We start from the raw sequence: 27994 nt of genomic DNA on the forward strand, positions 1-27994 counted from the left end.
CATATTTCATTCTTTCTTATTGCCAAGTAGTATTCCATTGTGTATATAAACCACAATTTCTTTATCCATTCATCAGTTGATGGACATTTAGGCTCTTTCCATAATTTGGCTGTTGTTGAAAGTGCCGCTATAAACATTGGGGTACAAGTGCCCCTATGCATCCCTTGGGTAAATTCCTAGCAGTGCTATTGCTGGGTCATAGGGTAGATCTATTTTTAATTTTTTGAGGAACCTCCACACTGTTTTCCAGAGTGGCTGGTCCAGTTTGCATTCCTGCCAACAGTGCAAGAGGGTTCCCGTTTCTCCACAGCCTCTCCAGCATCTATAGTCTGATCTGTTCATTTTAACCACTCTGACTGGCATGAGATGATATCTCAGTGTGGTTTTGATTTGTATTTCCCTGATGAGGAGCGACGTTGAGCATCTTTTCATGTGCCTGTTGGCCATCTGTATGTCTTCTTTAGAGAAGTGTCTATTCATGTTTTCTGCCCATTTCTTCACTGGATTATTTGGTTTTTGGGTGTGGAGTTTGGTGAGTTCTTTATAGATTTTGTATACTAGCCCTTTGTCTGATATGTCATTTGCAAATATCTTTTCCCATTCTGTCGTTTGCCTTTTAGTTTTGTTGATTGTTTCCTTTGTAGTGCAGCAGATTTTTATCTTCATGAGGTCCCAATAGTTCATTTCTTAAAAAAAATTTTTTTTAATGTTTTTGAGAGAGACAGAGTGTGAGTGGGGGAGGGGCAGAGGGAGGGAGACAGAATACGAAGCAGGCTCCAGGCTCCAAGCTGTCAGCACAGAGCCCAATGCAGGGCATGAACTCACAAACTGTGAGATCCTGACCTGAGCCAAAGTCAAACACTTAACCAACTGAGCCACCCAGGCCAGGTGCCCTGTAACATTCTTTCCTAGTGAAGTGGACTCTTTCAGACAATAAAGGAAATAGAACATTAATTGATGATTCCCAACCCTTGTCCTGGACAGGAGACTGAATTGAGCCCTTGATTTCCAGTGTGTCATAGCTAGTCTGAGAAAGGGAGAGGTAGAGAGGGCCATGATATTTGAGAATAAAATCTTTATTTATAGCTGAGCTTAATGTCATGTTTAATGCTATAACCATTAAGCCATTCCTGTAATACTTAAGTTCATTTTCTCAAGGAAGCTTGTAAAATGTCTCCAAAATGACTTGGTATGTATGTGTGTTTAAATAAGCTCTAGGCCAGGGCACCTGGGTGACTCAGTTAAGCATCCAACTTCGGCTCAGGCCATGATCTCGAGGTTTGTGGGTTGGAGCCCCGCATCAGGCTCTATGCTGACAGCTTGGAGCCTGGAACCTACTTCAGATTCTGTGTCTCTGCCCCTCCCCCACTCTGTCTCTCTCTCTCAAAAAAAGAAACATTAAATAAACTCTAGGCCCAATGTGGGGCTTGAATTCATGACCCTGAGATCAAGAGTCACATACTCTACTAACTGTACTAGCCAGGTACCCCAGAATGACTTGTTTTTTAGTGACATTAGTTATTTTCTTTTGGGACTTGATTCTAGTAACAGGTTCCTAAACGATGCAGTTTGTCAAAGACTGTTTCATCCTCAGTATCTTTAAAAAAATACAATAGTCAGGTAAAGCATTTTGAGATAGATTACATCCATCTGGGCTATTTTCCTGTTACCCAGTAATGTTTCAACATCAGCCACAGCTGTATGAAAGGACATTAAAGGGTCTCCTGTTAAACAGTATAGCACTAATGTTCATAATAGAACATTAAGATAGGTTGAAGCCTTCCATAATCAATTTTTCCCTACCTTCTGCCCTCTTATTTCCCACTTATATTTTAGTAGTAACTATATTGAGGATACATGACCACTAAATTGTCAGTTTCTTTGAGAGCAGGAGCTATAACATTTATTTTCAAATTTCCTTATGTGCATAAAACAGGACTTTTATTTCTTGAGCAAATATTCACTGAGCATCCACTAGGTGTCAGATATACTAGGTAGATTGTAGAGACACCAAGATAAATACAGACATGCCCTTGGAAATCTAACAGTTTTGTAGGGGAGAGGTAGAAAAAGGTATTTGTGAGCCCCAAACAAAACAAAACAAAAAACAAACCTGCAGTATAATATGATGTAGTGGAGTAAGAGATTTTCTGGTTTAAGAGGACTGAAAAGTCATTTCCAAAAATATCTCCCCAATAAGTCTGCTTCAGTGACTGAATTTCCACCATTAGAATGTCTTTCTTTAGGGGCGCCTGGCTGTCTCAGTTAAGCCTCCAACTTTGGCCCAGGTCATGATGTCATGGTCCATGAGTTCAAGAGTGGTGTCAGGCTCTATGCTGACAGCTCAGAGCCTGGAGTCTGCTTTGGATTCTGCGTCTCCCTCTCTCTGCCCATCCCCTGCTCACACCCTGTCTCTGTCTCTTTCTCTCTCTCAAAAATAATGAAACATTAAAAAAAATAAAACTAAAAAAAAATAATGTATGTCTTTATAAGACCATTACTGATTATGGTTGCCTCTGGGCAGAAGAGCTAAGGGACATCAATGGGCTGTGGAATTACTTTTTCCCTCTTTTAAAAATCTTTTAACTTTATATAAAGATCCAATTCTTTTTGATATATAATTTCCTGAGTTTTGACAAATGCATAGACAACCTCTAATCACTACCACAACTGAAATACGTAACAGTTCCATCATTCCACAGAGTTATTTTATGCTGCCCTGTTTATAATTTTATAATATATTTTTTATAATTTTTGGTAAAATATTTTTCAAAAAGTAAGGTTTGATTGTTCCATTGTATGTCTTTTCCTTATCAAAAAAAGTATGTTTGGGGGTTAAGACAGTACCTTTTCTACTAAGCTTCTGGAGAAATATAGATATCCAAGGAAGGGCTGAATTATCATACCATTGTAAATCATCCACACTTGGTAGATTAAACTGCCGAATAGAATGAGGATTCAAAAAAGGTAAAGGGAGGGGAGCCCGGGTGGCTCAGTTGGTTAAACATCTGACTTTGGCTCAGGTCATGATCTCACCCTTTGTGGGTTTGAGCCCCACATTGGGTTCTGTGATGATGGCTCGGAGCCTGGATCCTGCTTCAGATTCTGTGTCTCCCCTTCTGTCTGCTCCTCCCTTGCTTGCGGTCTGTCTCTCAAAAATAAACATTAAAAAAAAATTTCTTTTCTAAAAGGTAAAGGGTGAGTGTGGTGTGTATATGCTAGGTTAGAAAGAGAATAGGAGTCGGGGTGGAGGAGGAGATTAGGGCCTGACAGTGGAACACTGTGCAATAGAAGAATAGATAAGAGTAGCATGTTTTGAGTAGTATAAGGTCCCTGCATTGTCAAAGATACAGGGGACAACAAAAAAGAGATGAGTCCTAAAGAGGGGTGGCTTTCATGTGTAGATTGGTCTATAATTATCTGGAGCTATAGTCCTGGGAGTCTAGAACTGATTCTGACAGTAACTAATTCTTGAAAAGTCACTTCCCCTCTCTGGGCCTAAATTTCATCAGTTAATCAATCAATAGGGTTGGATTAAAGTATATTCAAAAATCTATTTCAGTGTTCTCCCACTAGAGGCAAAACTTGTGGATAGAGGAAATGGGCTGGTTCTGAGTTTCTGGGCTGGTTCCAATTTTAACTGGAGAGGCACATCTGTAGATAAGAATAACCCAGCTCTAGCAAGTGTTAAGGACTCTTGAAATGTGTAGTTGGATGTCAGAAGCTGCAGAGCAAAGTTAATGCTGATCTGAATTGAGCTCCAGTGATACAGCTCTCTGGCCCTCCGCGTTCGCATTTATAGAATGATTACATATACTTTAAGGTTCCTTACAGTTTCGTGTTTTATGAATGTGAAACCTATTAAAACTTACCAGTGTTATTTCTATCCTCACTTCCTCTGGGTCTATACCAATTCTGATTTTCATTTCTTAAGTTTTTATTAGTCACTATTCATTCAGTACTTTTTGTGTGCCAGAACTTTTAATGTAGGATATTTAAGAAATACCTATGTTATTTAAGAAAATTTACAGTGCTGCTGTCCTTTATAGGTGTGCAAGTATGGGAAAATCACACCATGCCTCCTACTCCTATCCTGGATAACATATTTCTACAGCAAGATATCATTTCAGTGAATATTAAAAGTAGCTCTGGAGAGGGGAAGAAGAGGAAGAAGATGTGTGTGGCTTTCAGTTGATAAGTGAAGGGAAAGGAAGTAACAGTTGAGGGCCTACCACGTGCCGTGCACCACCTTACACACACCTATCTTCTCTAGGTCATTGATATAAGCAGACAGGTAGGAGCCTGTTTATCTTGATAAGGAAAAGGAAAAAATTCTTTCATCCCTTAAATCATTAGAATTATTCAGAGTATTTTTTTTCATGTCATTCTCTCCTATGAGGGCACAAACAGCAGAGTGCTTCTGCATAGTGTTTGGTGAATGTTTATTGAATGAATAGGGATTTTTCTCCTGTCCTTAGAATAGTGGTTCTTTGGGTCCATGGACCTCTAAGAATTTTATAAAAGCTATGGACCCATCTAGGATGTCACCTCTCCCACTACACAAACACCACAAAATTAAAAAAAAACAAAACAAAACCCAGCTAACTCCCTCTCCTTGCCCTAACTACCTCCACATCTGTATTTGAGCAAAATCCATAATTTTGGAATGTTTTCTGCCTTTCTGCAATTTATTCATGTGCCCCAGGTTAAGAACCTAGCCCTGGAAACACCTCTGGATGTCTAGGCAGCCTAGAAGCATAATTCCATTAACTTGTAATGCTTATAGAGCTATCATCCTTGATTGGTCCTTTATACGTTCGAGAAAATGACACCATGCCTCCTGACTATCGGGTTTGTCTGTTTGTTTGTTTTTATGTTTCATGTTTTATGTTTTATGATGTTTTATCATATTTTTTATCTTTTTAAGGTTTTTGAAGTAGGTATTGTTTGATTTTATAGATGAAGAAATTAAGGTTTGTCCCAAAGCTTATTTTATGTGAGTAACACATTTCTGGCTTTCTATAATTTTTTTTAACTTAAAAAAAAATACACTTAAAAATACACTTATTTATAACAGGATGTAGTTTTTTTAATGTTTATTTTTGAGGGGGGGTAGGAGCAAAAAGAGAGGGAGACAGGATCTGAAGCGGTCTCCACACTGATAGCAGAGAGCCCGATGTGGGGCTTGAACCCACAAAATGTGAGATCATAACCTGAGCCAAACTCAGACAGCCAACCAACTGAGCCACCCACGTGCCCCTAATTTTTTTTTTCAATGTTTATTTATTTTTGAGAGAGAGAGAGAGAGAGAGAGAGAGAGAGACAGAATGCAAGCCAGGGAGCACAGAGAGAGAGGGAGACACAGAATCCAAAGCAGGCTCCAGGCTCTGAGCTGTTAGTAGAGTTGGACACAGGGCTTGAACCCACAAACTGTGAGATCACGACCTGAGACTAAGACGCTTAACCAACTGAGCTACCCAGGCACCCCATCTCTGGCTTTCTAAGTGGAATGATTCCTATTTGTTTCTTCTTTTTTGTACTTCTTCCCATTCGGAAACCCACTTCAAACACTGTTAGGCCAGTGTCCTCATCTGTGAAATTTTATCTGGGTAGAGAAAGAGGTTGAAAAAAAATGTCATCTCATAGTGGTGGAGAATGACATATAAAGCAAATATTCTAAATAATGCCAAATATGGTATAAGAACTACCCCATAAAGTTGTGAGGATCAAATTGGTTAAAGGAAAACTGAATGTTGTATAAACTGTATAATTTTCTAAACACAACTGGCTCTTATCTTTATATAAAATCCAAGGCCTAGTACAGTCATAACTAGGGAAATTATTTGGATGCTTATCTAATCTCCAATATCTCCTTTCTCTTTAATACTTGACAGCAAGACTGTATCTCATCCAGGCTTGTGATGGAAGAAACTTGAGTTGTTTATTATTATTATTATTATTATTATTATTATTAAAATGAAAAATAGGGGTTTGTTGATCAAATGGATCAATATTTTGAGCACTTATTATGTACGCAGAGTTTTTTAATTGACACAAACTTTCTGGGTGAAGAGTAACAGAATCTTCATTGTTCAGTTACCCCAGGCTACATAGTTACAGCTATCCTTTGAGAGCTTACTGTAAACAAAAGCATTGTTCCAAGTGCATTTACACTTATTTCATTCACATGTTTCTCAATCTTTGTAATAACTCAGTAAGATATTGTTGATACTGTCATCACTAATATATCAACAATAAATCTGAAATTTAAAGAGATTAGACAATTTGCCCAACAATATTGCAAAGCTGAGACTTTGAACCCTGGCTGAAGTCTGTACTTCATTCCGGCACATTTACAAAGCTTCCAAGGTTAATAACCACTAATCACCACTGTCATTTACAAAGTATGGCTGTAGAGGAGTCTGTAAAGGGGGGCTTAAGGAGGAGTTACTGGGCCATTTCTGAGAGAAATGGTCCCTTACCTCGCAAACAAGTTTCTTGTGGTGAAATCAGGTTGGACAGATAAAAAAGGTTGGAGAAGGTAGAGGTGGCGTGGTTGAACCTGTTCAGGAACTGATTACATCTGAGCCTCTGGCCCTTTTGCCTGCCAGCTGACTCAGAGTTGGCGGATGGGCCAAAGCCCAGGCAGGTTAATTTCATGGGCTGTATACTTCAAAGGATCTGATTCCTGGCACTGCTATGCACGTTGCTTTTCAGAGGGCACAACCTTGTGGGGGAGGGAACAGGATGGCCTCCAGGAAGTGTTTGCAAAAGGCCAAGGCACTGTTTGCTCTAAATCCCAATATATACAGCTTGTTCTAGGTTTGGCAATAAAAACCACAGGACCAGCCCTAAGCATGGCTTAAAACTGGCTATCTAAACCTTAAGTATTCCTCTGCAGTAAATGCAGCCGTTAAGAATATGAGTCCTAGGGGCGACCAGGTAGCTCAGTCGGTTAAGTGTCCAACTTCAGTTTAGGTCATGATATCACAGTTTGTGAGTTTGTGTTCTGCATCAGGCTGTCTATTGTCAGCACAAAGTCTGCTTCATATCCTCTGTCCCCCTTCTCTGCCCCTCCCCCCTCGTGCACATGCACACACACACACACACACACACATGCACGCTCTTTCTCAAAAATAAACAAACATTTTAAAAAAAGAATATGAGTCTTAGAGTTAGACCTGCATTCCAATCTTGGTTCTACCACTCAACTGTGGATTTTCTCATGTGTGAAATGGGAAATTAAGTACCTACTTCATATGATTGTTGTTAAGATTAAAGTGAGTATAAAGTATTAAGTGAATAAAAAGCAGTACCTGAGACATGGTAAAATCTCTTGAAATGTTAGTCATTATTATTCAGAGAAAACTCATATTTTATAAGAGAATCTTGGAGCTTAAACAAATCAATTGATTCATTATTCCTTCATTTAACATACATTCAAAAAACATTTATTATTGTGTTAGGTGGCAAGGATGATGAAAACTAACAACTTTTGTTGAACACTTAAAATAAGCCAACTATCCTAAAAACATATTGTCTCATTTAATGTTCACAGCAGCCCTATGAAGTATTTTACTACTTTATCAATGTGACGCTGGGCTGAGAGGGGTTTAGTAACATGCCTAAGATTGTATAGTCAGCATTCTGTAACTCCAAAACCTGTGAATACGATAGCCTTTCTCCCCACTGGAACATGCTATTTCAGCTGGCAGTCAAACACATAAACAAATTTCTACACTCAAAGTGATGTTGTTGAGGGTTACACTGGGTGATTGGGAGCACTGGGGAGGGAAGGCAAACCGGAGCATGGTGTGTCCAGGTAGAGTGAAGCTCATCTTAACAGAATAAATGCTAATAGTGGGGCTTTGGGCAGGAATGAGTAGGGGGCTTTTGCTAGTAGTAGAGGAGTTAAGAGAGATCTTTCTGGGTTTCCTCAAGTGACATTCAAAGAGGGGTTGGCACTATGACAAGCATTATAATTGCAGCGAATGTTATTATTACAGGTGAAGGAATGGTCTCCAGAGGGACAAGATTATGTTTACTTGAACAGAAATGGTGGGGGTTATGTACAAATAATGTCTATTTGCATCAGAAGTATCTGTACCTCCTTGGGCTTTGTAACTGAACTAACAATAGCAACTAACTCCTGTTGTATGACTGTTAGGCACCAGTCACTACTGTGATCACAGGCCACAACTCTTAACTAGAGAAAGGTAGAAAGGCTTTGCCTCAACCAGTAATCTCAAATTAAGTATGCTTAATTTAGGCAAATATCCCTGATATATGTGTATTACTTCCTACATACTAGGAAATGTAGAGATAGACAATAAAAAATTGTAAGGGATGAAATGAAGTTGAAACCAACTGTTTTATCCCAGGGTAAAATATATACTTGGGATTCTGTACCTTTGTATTAATAGTGGATATAAATTGATATTTCAAATAGGCTACTTAGTAATTTTTTTTGGTCAACTTGTCAGATTTGATCAGATGATCATTGTATTGAACCTCATAATACGAATGGTACCAAGTAGAAGTGTCAGTTCTACCCATTTTTTTTGTCTTCTTATGTATCATCTTCAGAGTTTTCTAAAGCAATTCTTCTTTAACCAATTGCTCATTTTGTGAGATTTAGATTAGTGAACATTAGACTTAAAAAAATCCATAAGTCCTCTTTTGGACTACAATATGTCACTAAATTCTGAAAGTGAAAGAACTTCATGTGAAATGTGAGCATTAAACATGGGGACCATGTGAAGGTGCCAAACTCAATCTGTATTAATAGAGGTTAATGTTTTTGTGAATAACAAACATATGTACAAGTAAGAAGAATTCTTGTCACACCTCAGTAGATTGTGTTGTATACCTACCTCGAGGGTGAGCACACTCCATTTTGCAGATCATTGATCTAAGCAACAGGACCTGCGGCCATGAAGTGGGAATATCCAGTCTCATCTTCAGCAATGACTGGTCCAGATTCATTTATGAATGACAGATATGAAGGGCACAATATGACTTCCCAGGAAATCTGAAGAGCTAAGCACAGCTGGACCTTTGAGAATGTGGCCTGTCTGCACAAAGGCAGAACCTACATTCATTGAGTGCCTCAAAGAAATGCATTCTAGTTTTTAAGAAAACGGACTTTGTCCTACCTACTTAGATTTAATCCCAGTTCTGCTACTTACTAGCCATGCAGTTCGGGGAAAGCAACAACCTCTTTGTCGTTTGTTTCTCATCTCTGAGAGAAGAAAGATTAATGCCAGTACCTACCTCACTGAGACATTTAATGTGATACTGTTGAACCCTCGCTATGTGTGCACAGAGATGCTGAGCTAAACTCTTTACAAGAATTCCTTTAATCTTCCTGATATCCTAGGGTGGTAAAGGCTAACTAATTTGTCACTGAGACATTTCACTAAGACACAAAAGGACTACATTTCCTGGCCTCCCTTGTGGCCACATTACTTTGTTCTGGCCAATGAAATATGAGCAGAAGTGATCAACGTCACCTTCAGGACTGACTCATGAACTTTCCCTTGTGATGCTCCATGCTCTCTTCCCTCTTCTGTCAGAAGATCCAGCAAAACCAGTAGTGCAAGGGCCTGTCTTGTCCTCTCCCTACCTCTAACCTGCATTGGATTGTGACAGGAGCCAGAAGTAAACTCTTATTGTGTTAAGTCATTGAGCTGTGGGGATAGTGTGTTACAGCAGTTAGTATAACCTGACTAATACAACATGGCCTGACAAGAACCCAGAGAAGGAAGAGATAAATTGTTTACAGTGTCTGGCATATGATGTACAATAAAAAAAGGGTGATTACCCTCATTAATTTAAGAAAGGTGAAGAAGGTTATTTCATGAGAGAGCTTATGAGCAAATATCTAAAAGTCCTTTGGGTAAAGTGAGAAAATGTCAGGAATCACAGGCATACAGTCTGGTTTCCAAAACTTTTCATAGATACCACTGGGATGCCTCAAGGAATGGATATACCACCCCTGCAGTACCTCACACTCTACAGCCTGCTAAATCAGCTCAGCACATTCCTCTAAGGTTCATAACAATATGTAACCAGTATGAATACATCTTTTGCCCTGTGCTAGGAACCGTTCCTCTTTTTCTTTTTTTTAAACATTTATTTAATTTTGAGAGACAGAGCACGAGCAGGGGAAGGGAAGGGCAGAGAGAGAGGGAGACACGGAATCCGAAACAGGCTCCAGGCTCTGAGCTGTGGGCACAGAGCCTGATGCGGGGCTCGAACTTGTGAACTGTGAAATCATGACCTGAGCTGAAGTTGGATGCTTAACCAACTGAGCCACCCAGGTGCCCCAGAACCCTTCCTCTATTTTAATGAGGTTTTCTTCATTTATTCAAATCCAAGAGCTAAAGTATATGTTTTAGATTTCTCTCTGAAGTTATTTCTCTCTCACTAGTTTCCTGTAACACATTTTCTAGACACTACAGTGCTTAGCTGGAGCCATATTTTTATCTTTAGAAATTGAATTCCTGTAATTTGGCCTTGGTCTCTGAATAATCTCATGTCACATTTTTGATGTAGCAACCGCTACTGTATTTTCCTCTTTTTCTGTCATGCTTATTTGCAGAGTTGATTGTGTGGAATTGCATAAATGGGTACTTAGACTCCTGGCTTCACATTTTGTCCTCAAAATTATTATTTCTCGATAAATTATTTCTCCTTGATTTTGGTGAATCAGAATATTAGCACAGCCTTCCAAAACTTTTTATTGCTATTACCTTTGTCATGTTCCTTCCCTCAGTCTTATATTTTCAAAACATTCATGAGCTAGGCAATTGGTTTTAAGGCCTTGATACATGCTCACAGAAGCTATGTAGCTTAAAGGAAGCAAATAGACTTTGTGTGAGGACAGACTTGATTTCCAGCCCTGACATAGCCACCAACTAGCTATATATGACATTGGTCAGTTATTCAACTTTTAAAGAGTCACAACTAAAATGGAGACGGTAAAACCCACTTGTAAGAATGATGAGAAAACCCACTTTGCAAAGGTAAGTGGGTTATATAGGCTAATTTCACTTTTGAATATGGAAACAAAAATCTTAAATAAAATACTAGCAAACTAAATCCCAAATATACATCATAACCATTTATTTATATCAAGAGTATAAGTTTGGTTTAATATTTTTAAAAATAAAAATGTAATTTATGCCTCAACTGATTGATGGGATAAGCACAAATGGTTATTACAATAGATACAGAAAATTTTTTGATAAAATTTAACATCCATTCATAAAAACAAAACTCTTGTCAAACTGGGAATAGAAGAGAAACTCTTAAATTGACAAAGGATATCTATGTTAAAGGTTGTACTTTAAAGAGGCAAAAGCTTTCCTAAATTATTGATAAATGAAAACTTTAAGAAGTATATCATACTTAATGGTTTAAAGATGAAAAATTTTCCTTTGAAGCCAGAGTAAGAGACTTCTTGGATGGCTGGCTGGCTCAGTCAGTAGAGCACGTGACTCTTCCTCTTGCGGTCATGAGTGCAAGCCCTATGTTGGGTGTGGGGATTACTTTTTATTTTTGTTTTTTTTAAGATTGTATTTTTAAGTAATCTCCACACCCAACATGGGCCCAAACTCACAACCCTGAGATCAAGAGTCATACACTCTACCAACTGAGCCAGCAAGGTGTCCTGGAGATTACTTAAAAAAAAAAAAAAAAATAGGGGCGTCTGGGTGGTTCAGTCGGTTGAGTGTCCAACTCTTGATTTTGGCTCAGGTCAGGACCTCATGATTTGTGGGTTCTAGCCCTGCATCTGGCTCTGTGCTAACAGTGCAGAGCCTGCTTGGGATTCTCTCTCTCACTCTCTCTCTCTCTCTCTGCCCCTCCCTGCTGGTGCACATGTGCTCTCTCAAAAATAAATAAACATTAAAAAAATAAATTAATATAATATAATATAATAATAAAAAAAAGAATAAGAGACTTCTTTTATTTACCATTGTCTTTAGAGGTCCTAGCCAGCTAAGGGGGAAAAATTTAGGATAGATATTCAGGAAGAATGAAAATCAAAAAACAACTACATATAAATTATTAAGACTTAAAAAGAGCTTGGAAAGTTTATTGGATACAACACTAATATGTAAAAATTAATTGCATTTTATGTACCACAAATGGTTTTTAAAAGTATCTGAAATAGACAACTTAAAATTAAGCATTGAAAATATCAAGTGCCTGAGGCACCTGGGTGGCTCAGTCTGTTAAGTGTCCAACTCTTGTTCTCAGCTCAGATCTTGATCGCAGGTCATGAGTTTAAGCTCTTTGTTGGGCTCTATGCTGGGCCTGGAGCCTACTTAAAACAAATCAAGTGACTAGGCATAATCTAACAAAAGATGCGTGTGTCTCTAAGGAGAAGACTAAAACTGTTCAGAGACATTAGAGAAGACATAAATGGAGAAGTATACCATGTTCAGACTGTTTTCTTCCCCCATTTCTTTTTTTAAATAAATCTATGCCCTTCCTTCCTTCCTTCCTCCCTTCCTTCCTCCCTCCCTTCCTTCCTTCTCTCTTTCTTTTTCTTTCTTTCTTTCTTTCTTTCTTTCTTTCTTTCTTTCTTTCTTTCTTTCTTTCTTTCCTTCCTTCCTTCCTTCCTTCCTTCCTTCCTTCCTTCCTTCCTTCCTTCCTTTTTAAATGCAAGCTCTATGCCCAACTGGAACTTGAACCCAGAACCTCAAAATCAAGAGTCACATACTCTCTCAACTGAACCAGCCAGGCACCGCTTTACTTTGCTCCTTAACATATATATAGTATTGAGTATAGTACCCTACCTGGAACCCAAGTCCTGGTGCCTCAGAGGCTTTCCTGACCCCATTTCTTTGTTACTGTAAACAAATTCCTGTATTAGAAGGAAGAACTAAAGAAACAGCACCTGATGGTCTCAGCACTGTTGTGTCCAATTTTGGACCCAAGCCCAGTGTCACCAGGTTTGATGGCAATGACTCTACTGGAGCTTCATGGTAGACCCTGATCTTTGAGAGTGTCAGGGAAGCCCAGCTCATCTCCAAACAGAAGAATAGTCAACATTTATAGATGGATTCATTCTAACCAAATTACATGCCTTCTTCTGACCTTGGGTACAAGCCCAGGAGGAGAGGATTTGCATTATCCCCATTTCATATGTGAGAAAGTTAAGGCTCTTCAATGTTAATGGCAGCCAAAGACCCACAATCATTCATGAAGCTGGAACTCAAATCCAGGGCCTTTGACATCAAATTTGATGCACTATCTTCTATAAAAACAATGCATTTGGGGGGTGTTTGGATGGCGCAGTAGGTTAAGCATCCAACTCTTGATTTTGGCTCAGGTCATGATCTCACTGACAGTGCAGAACCTGCTTGGGATTCTCTCTCTGTAACTCTCTCTCTCAAAATAAATAAATGAACTTTAAAAAAATGCATTTTTGATAGGAGCCCTGCTCTGCCTCATTTACCAGGGCAAATGCAGTGCCATGGATTCTTGAGTCTTTTGACTGAACAAATCTTTTCCGGATGCCTCTATTCTCAAACAATTGAGTTTCCATAGGCATTATACTTTTACATCTTAAGAAGGGAAGGGATAGATGGAAAGGAGAGAAAAAAGTAGGGACTTTACAGTATTTGCCTCACAAGTCAGCCGTTAATTTTTTTTTTTTTTTTTTTTTGAGAGAGAGGAAAAGAGAGAATCTTAAGCAGGCTCCACACCCACCATGGTACCCAACTCAGGGCTCAATCTCATGACCTTCAAATCATGGCCTGAGCCAAAGTCAAAAGTCAGTCACTTAACCAACTGAGCCACCCAGGCGTCTTTATTGTTTTATTTTTTTTATTCAATAGACCTTTATTGAGGAGCCAGCAATGTACCAGACACTATGCTAGTCACTGAGAATGGAGAAAACTATATCATCAGCACTGCCCCAAAGGAACTCTGGGGCAATCATCTCAGGCATGCCAGTTCTGAGGGTCCAAGACTGTTCATTTGGAGGAAGAGGAGGCAGACTAGCAAGTATGGTGACAAATGTATAAGCTTGGCATCAGAGGGATGGTGGTTTAAAGAAAGGTGCTGCTTATTTTATATATAAACTTGAACAAATCCTTTGTATCTTTAGATCTCTGTTTCTTCATCTGTTACTGGGAATTATATACTTACCATGAAGAATTATAATGAGGATTCAGTGGTGTCATTTAAGTTAAGTGCTTGGCCCTTGGTGGCTCCTTTTTCTTATGAAATTGATGGCATCTGCCCCTCTAACTTTTTCAAGTTGCACTTTTCTATTTGTGGTTTCCTGTTCCCTTCAAGCTTGACCTTAATTTGCTATAAGCCCTGCTCTTTTTTTTTAATTTTTTTATGTTTTTTATTTTATTTTAAGAGAGAGACAGAGTATAAGTGGGGAAGGGGCAGAGGGAGAGGGAGACACAGAGTCTGAAGCTGAGCCGTCAGCACAGAGCCGGACGCAGGGCTTGAACTCATAGACTGTGAGATCATGACCTGAGCCGAAGCCGGACGCCCAACCGACTGAGCCACCCAGGTGCCCCTAAGCACCTTGATCAAGTAATAATAATAAAATATATGGAGAAGTGGGTGGGACACAAGGTGTACTTTGCCTCCCACAAGGAAACCACCCTCCTGTTCCTCTTCCCACATAGCCACCATTGTTTCAAGCACAAACTACTGGATCTCAAAGGCCAGTCATTCCTTAATTGTCCATAACCAAGCATTTCAAGCCATCTCTGATAGGTACATCAAAAAGACCCCATTTTGTGCAGGTGGACTCTTTTTACTCTTTTTACTCTTTTTGTTTTTTATGCTCCAGTATCCAGTCAGACTATTCAGAGGGAGAAAAGGATCTTGTAAAGAAGTTGACTCTAGAGGAATGCTGAGTACGTCATTCTTGGACTCTTGATGCATCAGGACAAATGTCCTTTGTCCTCTGGATAGTGATGGCCCAACTCCTTTATGTCTATTTGAACCCTCTTTAAACACTGAGAAAGTTGTTTTCTTCATTTATTTATTTGTTTATTCATTCATTTACTTAATAGAACGTTTAGTGACCACCAGCTATGTGCAAGGCCTGTGCTAGATCTTGGGGATATATCAGTGAAAAAGAGACTATACCCCTATCCTCATAAAGCTTGCATTCTACCAGGGTAGACCACCATCCAAAAAAAGTCATCAAATAAATTAGGAAAATTGTGATAGATGAGTACTATGAAGGAACTAAACAGACAAATGTCTAAAAGAGTAATTGGATAGAATGGGAGGTGAAAAGTGACCAGAGTTGGCCTTTCTGAGGGGTGAGTATTTAAATTGAGACCTGAGGTGCCAATTATGTGAATAGCCAGGAAAAACTTTCTTTGCAGAGGGAACAGCAAACGCAAAGGTCTCTGAGTGGGGGAAGGGCTTGATATGTGTAGAGAAAATAAAGAGGTATGAAATGAGAGTGGAGAGGCTGTCAGATGACAAATTAAGCAGCATTTTAGAAGCTAGGATTATAGATTTTACTTTAACTGTAATTCATTAAGTATTCAGCAAATACTGATTGAGTGCCTAATGTATGTCAGGCACTGTTCCAGGCTCTGGGCATGCAGCAATAACATTGAAAGTAACTTCTTTAAATGGAAGTATAATTGACACACAATGTTATATTAGTTTTAGGTATGCCAAAAGTAATTTTTGAAAGTTACATTGTAGTGGGAAAGGCAGGCAGGAAACTAAATAAGAAAACAAAATACCATTTTTAGATAGTTCTAGGGAGAATATTTTATTTATTTACTTTTGAAGATTTTATTTTTTTAAGTTTATTTATTTATTTATTATGAGAGAATCCACGCCTGTGGGGGAAGGGAGGAGATAGGGGGAGAGAGAGAATCCCAAGCATGCTCCACACTGCCAGTGCAGAGCCTGATGCAGGGCTTAAACCCATGAACCATGAGACCATGACCTGAGCTGAAGTCGGATGCTTAACTGACTGAACTACTCAGGTGCCCCTGAAGATTTTATTTTATTTTTATGTTATGTTATGTTATGTTATGTTATGTTATGTTATGTTATTTGTATTTACTTATTTTGGGGAGAGCACAAGCAGGAAAGGGGCAGAGAGAGGGGAACAGAGGATCAGAAGCAGGCTCTGAGCTAACAGCAGTGAGCCTGAAGTGGGGCTTGAACTCACCAACCATGAGATCAGGACCTGAGCTGAAGTGGATGGATGCTCAACTGACTGAGCCACCCAGGTGCCCCAAGATTTTATTTTTTAAGTAATCTCTACATCCAACATGGGGCTTTGAACCCACAACCCCAAGATCAAGCATCACATACTTTACTGATTGAGCCAAACAGACACCCCAGGAAGAATATTTTAACAAACTAAGAAAAGGAGTTAAGAAGTGTAAGGTTGCAATTTTAGATAAAAGTGGCCAGACAAGGCCTTGCTTAAAAAAAACTTACATTTAACTAAAGATATGAAGTGTCCATATGCTATCCATGGGCAAAAAGCCCCAGGCCACTTCAATATTTAGAAGTCAGGGAAGATGAAGAAGAAGAAAGGAAAGGAGAATGACAAGAAATACCTGGAATAGTAAAAAAAAAAAAAAAGTCAGGCAAGTGTCCTGAAAGCTGGAAAATGTGTCAGGAAGGAAAGACATCAATGGTGTAAAAATGCTGCAAGTATATAAAGATGAGGACTGAGACATGATCATTGGATTTAGCAACATGGAGGTCATCGGTGACCTAGAGAAGAGTTTCCTGCTGTAGTGGAAGCAAAACCTTGGTAGAAATACGTACAAGAGACAGTTGGAGGAAAGCAACTGGAGACCCTGACCTGAGATACTTTCAAGGAGCTTTGCCATAATGTAAGGGGATGAAATGGGGCAGTGACCACAGAGCCACCTAGATTAAAAGAGATTTTCCTCCAATTGTTTTTAGTTTTTATTTTTTAATTTTTTTAATATGAAATTTATTGTCAAATTGGTTTCCATACAACACCCAGTACTCATCCCAACAGGTGCCCTCCTCAATACCCATCACCCACCCTCCCCTCCCTCCCACCCCCCATCAACCCTCAGTTTGTTTTGTTTTTAAGAGTCTCTTATGCTTTGGCTCTCTCCCTCTCTAACCTCTTTTTTTTTTTTTTCCTTCTCCTCCTCCATAGACTTAATTTTTTTAAAAGTAAGCTTCAAGCACAGCACAGAGTCCAAACTCATGACCCTGGGATCAAGGCCTGAGCCAAGAGCAAGAGTCAGACACTTAACCAACTGAGCCACCTGGGTGCCCCTGTTTTCAAATGTTCAAACCAACAGAAAAGTTGGGAGAATAGTGCAATACTCTTCACCTAGTTGCAGCAATTGTTGACATTTTGCCACATTTGCTTTCTCTCTGGAGAAAGCTTTTTAAAAACTGTATTTCAAATTGTGAAATATAATACATGTACAAAAAAGTCCACAAAGCAACATGTTTTAACTCAATGATCACAAAACAAACATCCAAGTAACCACCAGTGATGTCAAGAAAACAGAACACTGCTAGCATCCCCAAAGCCTCCTTATGCCCCTTCCCTCCCATCAAGATGTAACCACCATTCTGAATTTTCATGGTGATAACTTCTAGCTTTTCTTTATGGTTTTGTATATTGTCTTTCCTTTTTTTAGCATATATATCTCTAATGACCCAGCACTATTTATTTATTTATTTATTTAAAAAAAGTTTTATTTATTTTAAGAGAGAGTGTGCACCACTGGGGGAGGGGCAGAGAGAGGGAGACAGAGAGAGAATCCCAAGAAGGCTCTGTGTTGTTAGCACAGACAGAGCCTGATGCAGGGCTTAAACCCATGAACTATGAGATCATGACCTAAGCCAAAGTCAGACACTTAACCGATTGAGCCAGCCCCCAACTCCCCCCACCCCCACCCACCCCACCCACCCCACCCACCACCGGCTCCATTTATTAAAAAACTGTCTGTCCCAGTGTTTTCAAGTGCCACATTTGTTATAAATCAGGTGTTCATGTGGCAGTTCATTTCTGGGCTTTATGCTCTATTTTATTGGCCTATTTTCTTTCCTTGCAACATTAATACACTGGCTAATTACTATAGCTTTATAATAAGTCTTTTTTAAAAAAAATGTTTATTTAGTTTTTGAGAAACAGAGCATGAATGGAGGAGGGTCAGAGAGAGGGAGACACAGAATCTGAAACAGACTCTAGGCTCTGAGCTGTCAGCACAGAGCCCGACCCAGGGCTCGAACTTATGGACCCTGAGATCATGACCTGAGCTGAAGTGGGACACTTTACAGACTGAGCCACCCAGGCACTCCTATAATAAGTCTTGATATCTGATAGAACAATAACTCCTACCTTGTTCCTTTTCAAAAATGTCTTAGCTCTTATTGATCCTTTCCATGTCTCTCTAAATTTTAGGATCAGTTTATGGAGTTTATATAAATAAAACAAATCTTCTTGGGATTTGGATTGGAATTGAATTGAATCTACTGATAATAAGGGGCAAATTGACATCTTTAAAATCATTGAGTCTTCCAATCCATGAACATAGTAAAGCCTTCCCTTTACTTAGTCTTTAATTTCTCTCAATGAAGTTTATAGTTTTCTATGTAGAGATCTTGCAGATTTGTGTGTGTGGGTGTGTGAATTTATCCCTAAGTATCTGAAGCTTCTAAATGTTATCTTCTAAATATCTGTCTAAAAATTTCATTCCTGTTTGTTGTTGGTATATAGAAATACAGTTGATTTGTTCATTGGCTCTTTATCCAGCAAACTTCTTAAACTCATTTTTTAATTCTAGTAATCTATGTGTAGATTATTTTGGATTTTCTATGTATATAACCATTTCATGTATGAATAATGATAACTTATTTATTGCTTTTCTTCATTCTGAAATTATAAAATACATCCTCTCTCTCTTAGTAATTTTAGAATTATGATTAATTCTTTAATTTACCTGGAATTTATTTTTGGTATACAGTATGACATATACCTTAAACTAATTTTTTCCCAGATGGATATCCTGACTTTTTAGGTAACAATTATTGAATAAGCCATTTTTCTTCAATGATTTGAAATGAGACTTCACTATATATTAAATTCTTACATATATTTGGTTGTATTTTTAATAGTTTTTCCTCTCAGGGCTCCTGGGTGGCTCAGTCGGTTGGGCATCCGACTTCGGCTCAGGTCATGATCTCACAGTCTGTGAGTTCGAGCCCTGCTCTGTGCTGACAGCTCGAAGCCTGGAGCCTGCTTCGGATTCTGTGTCTCCCTCTCTCTCTCTCTGTCCTTCCCCCACTCACACCCTCTCCGTCACTCTCTGTCTCTCAAAAATGAATAAATGTTAAAAAAAAAAGTTAAAAAAAATTCACTGATTAAAAAAATCATCACTGATTTCTGTTTTAGTTATTATAACTTTAAAATGTTTTAATATCTGGTAGGAATTTACATTAATTTTTGGAATATTTATTGCCATTCTTATTTATTTTACTCATATGAATTTGAAAATCAGCTCATCTATTGCAAAAAGAAAGTTCTGTTAGAATTTTTATTAAGTGAGATTTATTTATTTATTTATTTATTTATTTATTTAAAGTAAGATCTATCAACTTGGGGCTTAAACTCACAACCCTGAGATCAAGAATCATATGTTCTACATACTAAGCCAGGTAGGTATATCAGGTGAGCTTTAAATTATGGATTCTGTTTTTGACCTTGAGTCTTTGGATCCATGAACAGGGGCTGCTTTTCTAATTGTTCAAATCTTTTGTGTTCCTTAGCATTTTAATATAGACCTTGTGCATTTCTTAACAATTTCTTCCTAGACATTTATCCTTTGTGCTGTTATTGTTAATGAAAATATTTATTCCATTGTATTTTCAAACTGGTCATTATTTGTTTGTTTGAAGGTTGTATATTAATTTTTCTATGTGTTAATTTTATAACCTGACCACCAAACTAAATTCTCTTATCTATAAAAGCTACTCAGTTGATTCTCTTGGTTTTCCACAGGTAAGCAATTATATCATCTATGAACAACATACAATTTACTTCCTCTTTTCTACTTTTTATTTCTTTTATTTTTTTCCATCAGGAGTTTTAAGCAGGAGGGCTATCTAATCAGATTACAATAATAAAGATTACATTGGTTGCAGAAGTGGAGCTAAGGAAATGTTTTAGAAGTTCAGTACAGTAGTCCAGATAGCAAAAGACGGTGCCTCAGCTAAGAGAGTTTCAACAGAGATGGGCAGAAATGGGTAGACTGGAAATATATTTTTAAGTGTGTCAGATAATCGTCTGATTATATTATGGTAATGATTTGTAAAATTCTTGGGAACCTTAGAACATAAGAATCATAGTTAGAAGGGACCATAAATATAATCAATTGTGTATCCTAATCCTACGTTTTCTCGGATTCATTCCAATTTCTTAGCCACGTCCAGTGATGGAGAACTCACGAACTCCCACGATACCCATTCCATTTGTTCATTTCTCTCCCATAAACCCTGGTCTGTGTCAGGTACTGTACGGGGCGCTAGGAAATAAGAATAATCACCCCTTCCTCCCCTCCCTGGGGAAACTCAGAGAAAGAAACAGCTGTCTTAGAAAGTCTCTTTCCAGGCAGATCTTAATCTCTAGTTTCCTGTCTGAATCCTCATAGAGAACAAGGCTGACCTCTCTTCGTAGGCTACTTACTCCTCAGGTGTTTGCAAAGATGATCATAGCTTTTGGGGGTTTCTCATCTTCTCTTCCTTGTTTTTTGTTTTTTTTTTAGTCTGATCTGATATCAAATTCCCTCTTTATCTTGGTCCAAATTTGGGAAATTTGAAACTTGTACTTTTGTGCTATTTTTCTGAAGAGTTATTATGTCATTTCTTTACCTTTATAATTCAATACCTGGGAAGTTAATGTTCATTTGTTAGATATCTTTGTTCATATTTTTGGTTTTCTCTTAGTGTTTAATTTTTTTAAAGGCTGTCTTCAGGGCACCTAGGTGGCTCAGTCGGTTAAGTGTCCAACTTTGGCTCAGGTCATGATCTCACAGTCCATGAGTTCAAGCCCGACATCAGGCTCTGTGCTGACAGCTTAGAGCTGGAGCCTGCTTTGGATTCTGTGTCTCCCTCTCTGCCCCTACCCCCCTCTGCACTCTCTCTCTCTCAAAAATAAATAAACATTAAAACAATTAAAAAAAAAAGACTGTCTTCCTTAAGAACTTAGTGCATGAAGTGTATAATTAGCTTTGGAAATGAAAAACTAAACAGCTGTACAATCATTTACCTTGCTAGGCTCAGCAAACACTAGCTGGTTACAAGTCTGAAGGCATTTATTCAATGGAAAGACTGAAAATAAACTAATAATGCATATGGAAGGAAGCTAGCAAGTTGATCAGTGTTGAGTGAAATATAAACATATGATTTCTTCAAGGCGAGCAGTAACATAGAGTCTACTTTTACAGATACTATATAACATCCAGTTCCGAACAATCAGGCTTTTTTTCCCCCCTCAGCAGCCCATTACTCTTCCAAAGTAATTATGTTAATTATGTGTTCACAATCCCCGTCCAATTTAACGGTCAATATATTTAATGAACATGTTATCTTCTTGGTGAGACATTTTTGTGTAACATTTGAATATGACTATATTTACAGTGTCAAAAGACATAATACAATTTGACAGGGTTTCCCAAATGACTTACAAAGAAATGACTGGGGGGAAGGGAAGAGGTTTTTGTTGTTTTTTTTCTCCTGTAAAGAGGGTAACCCTGGTCAATTCAGAATGGAGACAAGTATGAATTATAATGGGTTCCTCTGAGAATTGTCATATTTGTCATATTTAAACTAAACTGATGATATGGTAGCTCAGGAAATAATTCCTGGTGCTTTTCAAGTGTTGTGGGCACTTTGCTTCCCCGCATGATGCAAGATTATTTTGTCTCCCTAAATTTTGTCTTTAAGCATAGGTAACTTGGGATAGCATAAATAGCATTTGTCTTGCAGTCAGATATGTCTGCCTTTGAATTCTGATATGAATCAGGACAACCCAACAGGTTTTTTAACATTTTGCGTATGTTACTTAACTTTTCTAATTTGGTTTTTTAATATTTAAATGAGTTATAATATTTTCTCTATTAAGGGTACTGTGAAATTGAATAAATGCAATGTGTGTGTATTTTTTTTTAAGATTTTTATTTTTAGCAATCTCTACACTGTTTGTGGGGCCTGAACATACAAACCCAAGATCAAGAGTTGCATGTTTTACCAACTGAGCCAGTCAAGCACCCCCAGTGTGTATGTGTATTATTTTCATTTATTTGATACTCATGTATATATAAATGTATGTATAATTAACAAAACCTTTACTTAGTGTTTCGTAATATCAGAGGCCAAATTCTTAACCACGTACTCCCTTTCTTTGTAGTCCATTCATTTGCCTAAATGGCTTCTTTCTTTCATATGTGAAATTTACTGGGTTATCACAGTTCTTTTGATTCTGCCCCCAAAAGCCTTCTCAAATTGGTTTCATCATCTCCGTTTTTTCTGGCAATGCCTTCGTTCAGGATACTATTGTCTCTTGCTTAGATTATTGCAACAACTTTTTAATTATACCCTTTGCTCCAGTCTTGCTACTTCTAGCATATCTTCTATGCTGTCCAGAGCTCCTCAAAACACATTTCTGATTATGAGTCAACTTTTCTGGCCTAAATGCCTTTTTATTTATTTATTTATTTTTTTAATGTTTATTTATTTTTGAGACAGAGAGAGACAGAACATGAGCTGGGAAGGGGAAGAGAGAGGGAGACACAATCCGAAGCAGGGTCCAGGCTCCGAGCTGTCAGCACAGAGCCCGATGCGGGGCTCGAACCCATGCACGAACTGTGAGAACATGACCTGAGCCTAAGTCGTACGCTTAACAGACTGAGCCACCCAGGAGCTCCCTACTCCACGTGGGGCTCAGACTCTCAACTCCCAGGTCAAGAGTCACATGTTCCACCAACTGGGGCAGCCAGGTGCCCCTTGCCTAAATACTTTTAATGCCCAATCTTTATTGCACAGATTTGTCTCCTTCAACTTTTGTCTTTGATGTCAAACAGGGTTCTATGTTAACCACTGTCTTCTATTATCTTCTTCAATTTTCTGTTTTTGGATTAAGTTATGGCAAACTTTCTAAACAAAAGGATCTCTAGGTGGCTTTTAAACACATGACAAAAATATTCAACTTCACTTAAATTAAGAGATCTGAATATTAAAATTAAGTAAGATATTATTTTTCGTCAGTTGGCAAAGATGAAAAAGTTTGACAATACATTATTTTGGCTACGGTGTGGGGAAATATTCTAATACATTGTTGATAGGAATGTAAAGGAGTATAATCTTTTAATTTTTATTTTATTTTATTTTTAAAGTTTATTTATTTTAAGAGAGAGAGAGAGCACAAGCAGAGGAGGGGTAGAGAGAAAGGGAGAGACAGAATCCCAAGAAGGCTCCATGCTCCCAATGCAGAGCCTGATGAGGGGCCCAAACTCACGAAGAGTAAGATCATGACCTGAGCTGAGATGAAGAGTCAGATGCTTAACTGACTGAGCCACCAAGGTGCCCCAAGGAGTACAATCTTTTTAAACAACCAGTTTGACAGTATCTATCAAAAATGACCATAACTTTGACCCAGCATCCCATTTATCCTGCAGAAATACACATGCAAAGATATACATGAAGAATATTCCTTGCACCATTGTAACAGCAAAAGATGGAGCATAACCAAAAGATCTATCAACAGGATAATGGTTATGTAAATTGCAGCATGTCCCTAAAATGTAATTCTACAGAGACACAAAAAAGGAATGATGTAATCTATGTGCACTCATATAGAAAGATTTTGAAAATTAATAAAAAGTGAAGTGCAGAACAGTGTATATAGGATGCTATCATCTGTATGGAATTTTAAAATATATGTAGGTGCATATATGTTGTAAGTATTAAAACATCTCTGGGGTGATATAAAAAGGCTGGAAGAGAGTGGTTCCCTCTGAGGAGGTGAATTTGGGACAAGATATAGAGAGCTTACACTTTATACTCGTCAGTACTGTTTGCATTTTTTTTTTAATCAGGCACACATATTCGTTTTCAAAAATAAAAACAGAGCAGTGGTTAAGCAAATTATGGCCTATCACCTTGATAACATAGGCGACTGCTACTGTACAGCATCTCACAACAGTCCCATGAGATGTTTAGCTCTAACAGAGGAATAAGCTGCTGATTGATGAGAGTAACTGATCAAAGTCTCAGTGTCATTAGGAAGCATAGGGACGTAAGTCCAGGTTTACCCGGCACCAGCACACTTCAACCTTCCTTGAAAATACCTCAGTTGTGAAAAATACTCCATTGTATTCTGAGTATTACTCTGCATATCTATGCTTTTTCTCCACTAGACTGGAGGCTTCCTGAAAGCAGGAGCCATTCATCACTTTATCATCAGCCTGGCGCATATTAAGAACTCAATAAAAGTTTATTGACATGAAAGATTTTCTTTAAGCAATGAGATATTTATGGAGAGGTAAATTCTTTTCTGAAAGGTAGACTATCTTTTTTAAAAATATTTATTTATTTTGGGGAGACAGAGAGACAGAGTGCAAATGGGAGGGGCAGAGAGAGAGAGGGAGACACAGAATCCGAAGCATGCCTCAGGCTCTGAGCTCTGATCTGTCAGCACAGAGCCTAACGTGGGGCTTGAACCCATGAAGCGTAGGATCATGACCTGGGCTGAAGTCGGACGCTTAACCAACTGAGCCAGCCAGATGCCACAAAGGTAGACTATTTTGATTTGTGTCTTCATCATACCAAGCAATGTAAGAAGGAAAAAACAAGATGGTGATGGTCAACACTGCAGCCACAGAACTGAAGAGCAAGCTGGGTTTTTTGATGTTTGTTTTCCAGCGCGTAGGAGAATAATTCAAAATATTCTAAAAACATGTGCTTCTCCACATAGCTGACAGGGGCGAGTTTAAGACTGACCCTGTGGTTTATCTCGTGAAACATTTTTACTCACTGCCTCTTGTTTCTAGCTCCATTTGGATTGCTCAGAGCACTGCCTGGCCCCTAGCCTGTTTGTGCCTGGAGAATTCTGTCACATGTCCGTGAAGAAGCCTGTGTCCCCACCAGCTGTAGTGACCTGCCTCTGAGATGTGCATTCACTACACTCACTGCAAAACTTCCAGCCTCTGGGAAACTGAGGTATTTAGAGAATTTCCAAAGCAATCAGCAATGCCTAAACGGCATTTATTTCTTCAAAGCCAAATTCAGAGTTACTGAAAATTTTACAAAATAGTGCTTCAAGAAACGCTTAGGTTCCTGAATCCGTAAGAAAGATTTCTTACAGAGATCTTTTATTGGTCTCCCCTAATTTCCCACCTTCTCTGGAAGTATGAGTCAACCAATGGAAACCAAAGGACGGGGGAGCAATTTGAATGTATCCATTGGGACTTAAACATGGGCTTGCCAACTTAGAATCTCAAAGGATCCTTTCCCATCATCACCTGGGCAAAGCAGGAAGGTATGATGAAAATAGCACACACTGAAAGTAGTCTGACCAGAGTTTGAAACTAGGTTCTGTCAACAAGTGATCATGTGATCTTGGGCAAATTACTTCACTTTGAGGTTCTGCGACCTCATTTTGCAATGTTGTGGCGAGAACTTGATAGATCATCAGCAGCACAGTTCCAAGCAGAAGCAGATGCTCAAGAAATCTTATTGAGCAAAGTGAGTGAATTACATATTTAAGATGACCACATATAGAAGAGTTTAATAAGCATTAATTCCCTTCCCACTCTCTAACTTCTCACTTTTAGTTCAGTCTATGTGTTGCTCTTTGGTGAATTTTTCCCCTTCAGTGTTGCTCCTAAAGGTCACCAAAGCCTGTGTTTACCCAGGAAAAAATTAAGGCAAAAAGGGAGTTTGCAGTGGAAATTAGCTTCCAAGCGCTGAAAGGATGACCTTGTTTTTCTATTTGTTTGATCAAAATAAATCTGTTGAATATTGTTTAACAAAGAAAATGATAGATTTTAATTTTTAAACCTATCCATAGTGTTGCAGAATGTATTAAAGAGAACCAACAGAGAGCAGCCATTGCCAAACCGTGCATTCTAATCTTCCTGTACTTTTGTTATGAAAACACCATGGATCACTAGCCGAGTACATAGCTAGAACCTCTGACCAACCTATATTAGAATCCAAACTTTTGTCACTTATTTTTTTATGTGTAAGCTTGGGCAGGGTACTTAACCAGTCTGAGCCTCAGTGTGCTTATCTGTGAAATGTGGCCAAAACGCAAGGACCTACCTCATGGGTTTGGCAAGGGTGGAATGAAATAATTACCACACCTACCATGGTTCCTGGTATGGTGCTCACTCTCAACAAATTGTAGCTATTATTATCATCTCATTTAATATAAACCCGAGAGGTAGCTAACTTTATTGCCTCTGTTTTACAGACAAGGAAACAGAGTTTTAGATGAAGAATATATAACTAGCACATCACCCAGCAAATAGTAAAAGCTCAAAATATGTGAACTTGAAGAAAGAAAAAAAAAAACCCATGGTCTCCAACTGGCAGATCAGGATCTGTGATTAGAACTTAAAGTGGGGCACTGATCCTTTATTATAGTCTGCATGCATTTTGTGTAGGAAGAGGAAACCTGAAATGACCTATTAACTTTTCTGTTTACCCCATGTGCTGGGAGGGTATGGCCAGGGTCCCTATACAGCCAGCACATAGGCATCGTAGGTGCTCAGTATATATTTGTTAATCAACCAAGTAGAAGGGGTGAGCATGCAGGGACTCCATTCTGGATCTTTCTTATCAAGAAGGTACCAGCCCCCATTCCTGCCCCAGACCCTCTCTCTTCTTTGTGACTTCCTCTCTCATCCTGAAGCTTAGAAATCAACACAGGGACCTCCTCAATGAAAGGTAAGAAGATGTATGCCTTAAACAAAAAACCTGGGGCACCTGGGTGGCTCAGTTGGTTAAGCGTCTAACTCTTGATTTGGCTCAGGTCATGATCTCTTGGTTTGTGAGACCAAGCCCTGCCTGTGCTGACAGTGGGGAGCCTGCTTGGGATTCTCTCTCTCCCTGTCTCTCTGCCCCTCCCCTGCTCCCTCTCACATGCACACTTTCTCTGTCTTTCAAAATAAATAAATACATTAGAAAACAAACAAGCAAACAAATACTCTGACCCTTCCTTGAAATGCCAGTCCTGTAAAGTTCACCCTAAGTTTTTTTTTTTAATATTTATTTATTTTTGAGAGAGAGAAAGAGAGAGCATAAATGGGGAAAGGGCAAAGAGAGGGAGACACAGAATCTGAAGCAGGCTCCAGGCTCTGAGTTGTCAGCCTAGGGCCCAATGTGGGCTTCAACCCACAAACCGTAGGATCATGACCTGAGCTGAAGTCGGACACTTAACCTACTGAGCCACCCAGGCACCCCCACCCTAAGTTTAAAAAGTGGGTCATTCACAGGGCGCCTGGGTGGCTCAATCAGTTAAGTGTCTGGCTCTTAGTTTCAGCTCAGGTCATGATCTCACAGTTCCTCAGTTTGAGCTCCCCGAGTTGAGCCCCGCATGGGGTTCTGCACTGACTATATGGAGCCTGCTTGGGATTTTTTCTATCCCTGCCTGCCCCTCGCCTGCTCACTCTCTCTGTCTCTCTCAAAATAAATAAATAAACTTAAAAAAATTGGGCCATTCATATGTAATTGAGAAACTGTGGTAGAATCTTTATTAAAGGTAGACCCTTGAAAGACTAGAACATTGCTGGAGACAGAAGGACTCACGTTTTGGAAAAGCACATGGTTAAGCCTGAATAAGTCAATAGTTAAGCTTTGGAGATTTAAACAAATATTTTTGACTCACGGCATAAATATAAACATGACCCTAAAACTGTACTCACGAATGATTGTTCTTTACCAACTAGTAAAATAAAATCCAAATTGAGAGTCC

At 38.8% G+C, this 27994-nt stretch overlaps 1 long non-coding RNA gene across 1 annotated transcript in view; it reads right to left on the reverse strand.

The window, feature by feature from the left end:
* Positions 1 to 253: 253 nt before the first annotated feature.
* The window catches only part of LOC128311877 (uncharacterized), a 45924-nt gene continuing 18183 nt past the window's right edge, over positions 254 to 27994 (reverse strand). Inside the window, exon 3 of the long non-coding RNA XR_008290523.1 lies at positions 254 to 686. This is a non-coding gene — a long non-coding RNA (uncharacterized LOC128311877). The remainder of the gene's footprint in view (positions 687 to 27994) is intronic.

Source organism: Acinonyx jubatus, chromosome D1, assembly GCF_027475565.1.
Source record: "Acinonyx jubatus isolate Ajub_Pintada_27869175 chromosome D1, VMU_Ajub_asm_v1.0, whole genome shotgun sequence".
Classification (NCBI taxonomy): Eukaryota; Metazoa; Chordata; class Mammalia; order Carnivora; family Felidae; genus Acinonyx; species Acinonyx jubatus.